Raw genomic sequence first — 4289 nt, 5'->3', positions numbered from 1 at the left:
ATGGTACGATTAAATATATACGATATATTATCTTAGCTCTCACATCCCTAAGAGTTCACACCGTGAGATTCATGTTTGGTTTTGTGTCACCCTAGGAGACCTCCATTCGGAAAGTGTTTGCATGGGTCAATAGCAAGGTGAATAGGGGAAGTAGTTCATGGTACGATTAAATATATACGATATATTATCTTAGCTCTCACATTCCTAAGAGTTCACACCATGAGATTCATGCTTGGCTTTGTGTCACCCTAGGAGACCTCCATTTGAAAAGTGTATGTATGGGTCAATAGCAAGGTGAATAGGAGAAGTAGTTTATGGTACGATTAAATATATACGATATATTATCTTAGCTCTCACGTCCCTAGAAGTTCACACCATGAGATTCATGTTTGGCTTTGTATCACCCTAGGAGTGACCTCCATTCGGAAAGTGTTTGCATGGGTCAATAGCAAGGTGAATAGGAGAAGTAGTTCATGGTACGATTAAATATATACGATATATTATCTTAGCTCTCACGTCCCTAAAAGTTCACACCGTGAGATTCATGTTTGGCTTTGTATCACCCTAGGAGTGACCTCCATTCGGAAAGTGTTTGCATGGGTCAATAGCAAGGTGAATAAGGGAAGTAGTTCATGGTACTATTAAATATATACGATATATTATCTTAGCTCTCACATCTCTAAGAGTTCACACCGTGAGATTCATGCTTGGCTTTGTGTCACCCTAGGAGATCTCCATTCGGAAAGTGTTTGCATGGGTCAATAGCAAGGTGAATAGGGGAAGTAGTTCATGGTACGATTAAATATATACGATATATTATCTTAGCTNATTCATGGTACGATTAAATATATACGATATATTATCTTAGCTCTCACATCCCTAAGAGTTCACACCGTGAGATTCATGCTTGGCTTTATGTCCTAGGAGTGACCTCCATTCGGAAAGTGTTTGCATGGGACAATAGCAAGGTGAATAGGGAAAGTAGTTCATGGTACGATTAAATATATATGATATATTAATCTTGGCTCTCACGTCCCTAAGAGTTCACACCGTGAGATTCATGTTTGGCTTCATGTCACCCTAGGAGTGACCACCATTCGGAAAGTGTTTACATGAGTCAATAGCAAGATGAATAGGAAAGTAGTTCATAGTAAGTAGGTGAAGGATTTGTGTCAACGTGTCCTGCAGTCTCTTCCATTAGTTTGGTTTGTGAGATTCCTATGTTGCGCCTGTTTTCGTTTTTAGGCAGCATTAGCTAGTCGCTAACCATGGCTAACCCCTCGAAGGGTTGTAACATAGGATTCGGAACAACTCAAACTCCAAAAATGGATAGAATTTCTTAGGTCCATTCCCAAACTTGACTCTCCAATTCAGTAGCATCATTGGGACTAACCTATGAAGTCTAAAAATGGAGGGTTACACTTACAAAATTACTAAGTGTTAGTAAGTTCTTGATCGAAAACGATAACTAAATAACTATAGGAATAAGAGTTATTCTGGAGATAGTATTTAGTAAAGATTGTCTTGCTTTAGCGAAGAAGTATTTGAATGCCCCTCGGTAGCACTTATTCTGCCTCACTATAGTATCGTTGCAAATACGTAATGAAATTGGGTACATTATTATTTTTTTCTAAAATTGAATTGGGTTTAAAAGCAATTTATAATTATCATTTGTTTAAAACTTCAACATGTCGAATTCTTCAAAATTACATGCTTCTTGTTTAATTAATGGTAATTGAACATAGAAATCAAATATAATAGCAGACGATGATTTGAAATTTGTTTTAACAGAGGAATGTCCTCTATCTCCCAATTCATCTTCAAATCAAAAAGTTTTGAACTTCATAGATGAGGATACGAAAGTAGGACGGCAAAGTAAATATGATTTACTTGTCATTGATACGTGCTTAGTGGAAAATGATAAAAAGACCTGGATAATAGATTCATGTGCCGCTAATCATATCTGTGCTTTTACTCAGGAAACTAGTTTCTGGAGACAGCTTACCGAAGGCAAAGCAACCTTTAAGGTAGGGACCGGGGAGGTTGTTTCAGCTAAAGCAGTGGGAGATATGAAGTTATTTATTAAAGATAAATACATTTTACTTGAAAATGTTTATTATATTCCTTTTATAAAAAGGAATTTAATTTCTATCTCGTGTTTGTTAGAACGTAATTAGTTTGTTTTGAAAATAATGAAGTATTCATTATTTCGAAATGTCTTAAGATATGCAAATTTAGAAAATAACTTATACGTGTTAAAACTGACTGAGGCAAAAGCTATTCTGAATATAGAGATGTTTAAAACATTTGAAACTCTTAATAAGAAAAGTAAAATTTCTCCAAATGCTTATCTTTGGCACTTAGACTAGGTCACATCAATCTCAATAGGATGAAGAGATTGGTTAAGAGTGGACTTCTAAACCAGTTAGAAGATAGCTCCTTACCTCCATATGAATCTTGTCTTAAGGGTAAGATGACCAAAAAATATTTTACTAGAAAAGGTCTTAGAGTCAAAGAACCCTTAGAGCTAATACATTCAGATCTTTGTGGTCCGATGAATTTTAAAGCAGGTTCATAAGGTCCCTTGGCAGCTCAATGGATTCAAGTTGAAAATCAGTTTTTGGGTTAGTTTGAAGTGTTCAAATTAACAAGAGTGAATTTGATTATATATGATATAATTAAATTGGTTCGATATATGTGATATAATTGATTTGATGTATGACATACATTAATTAGAGGAATGGATATAAATGTGATTTATATTAAATTAAGGAGAAAAGAACTATGGTTTAAATATTACATATGATGTGATATTCAAACTATAGGTTATAAATAAAATATGATAAGAAAATATGATAAGTTAGTTATTATATTTATTTATAATGAAATTATATGATAATTGTGGTTGGTTATTTTCTCCATTAACTGTGAAGGTGAGAGGTTAATTTCAGTTTTGGATAATTGAAGGATAAAATGAAAAGTCTTTTCATTTTGTTAAAAAATCGCTTCATTAGTTGTGTTACTAATCCTTTTGCTCACGAGAGACTACACGATAGCCTTCAAGCAAGAGACTAAATGATCGTGTAAAGAAACTTTTACTAAACGATCGTGTAAACGATCAAGCGATAGAGCGACACTTTCTAAACGATCGTGTAAACGATCTAGCGTGTTTTGCTAAACGATCGTGTACTAGCGAGATTTACTAAACGATCAAACACTCTCAGTCTATACGATAGACAGACCCTTCTCTCACTTGCTTGATCGTGTAGTACGATTGTTTCCTTCCTCCATCCCTCTACCAAATTCACACGAGCCCACATCTCTTGGATTCTCACTCTAAGAATACCAAGGTTGTCGGATGATGGTGCCAAAGGGTGCTTGTTCAAGGAGAAGATTGTTCATGAGTACTAGATGATTGGCTAGGCGATCTGAACGATAGCGAGAGGTTGCTGTCTAATTCATCACGAGAGCGAGAGATTCACAGAAGATGTGTTTTTCAAAGGTATGTCTCTCATTTCTTCTTGTATTTGATTACTAAAACATGTTGTAATTTGTTCTAAGATGCATAACTACTCTGTATGTTTGTGAATGCATTTAATTCTTTCACAATGGACTTGGAAAGATCTTCCTTCCGCTCACTGGTTCTCTTGAATAAGAGTTCCTTCACATGCATTACTCAATTCAACAACCAATCAACTTAGCAAAATTTTAATATACCATATATTACATCTATTTTGCAATGATGCTTCAATGGGTCTGAGTAAAAACCATCAAGTGTGAACAGTTACCCCTTCACTGAATTGAGACAATCTCAACTAATAATTATTCCAAAATATCTTTTATTCCTATAATTATTAGTCATCGTTGTTTGGTCCAGAAATTGTTAACTTACTTAACACTTTCTTGTAAGAGTGACCCTTCATTTTAGATTCTAGAGTTCTGACCCAATGAGTCAACCGTAGGGGAAAACCGATTGGTACAAAAACCAAAACAATCCTATCTATTTATGGAGTTTGAGTAAGAATTCATGCAAACACTATCCATATGGGGACATAAGCAAGGTGCCTCAAGGCCAAGAATGAAAGTTTACTACAAACTAATGAAGGAGATTGTGGGATGTGTTGACACGCATCCCTCTCCCACATACTATAAACACTTTCTCTATTCACCTTGTTATTGATCTATGCAAACACCACCTGTAGGGGGACACAAGCAAAGGTGTCTTGAGACTGAATATAGATCTCACAGTATGAACTATATAAGAGAAATGTGAAAGAAAACTGAAGTAT

This window comes from Benincasa hispida, chromosome 9 (assembly GCF_009727055.1).
Source record: "Benincasa hispida cultivar B227 chromosome 9, ASM972705v1, whole genome shotgun sequence".
NCBI lineage: Eukaryota > Viridiplantae > Streptophyta > Magnoliopsida > Cucurbitales > Cucurbitaceae > Benincasa > Benincasa hispida.
Note: the sequence above shows the minus strand (reverse complement) of the source record.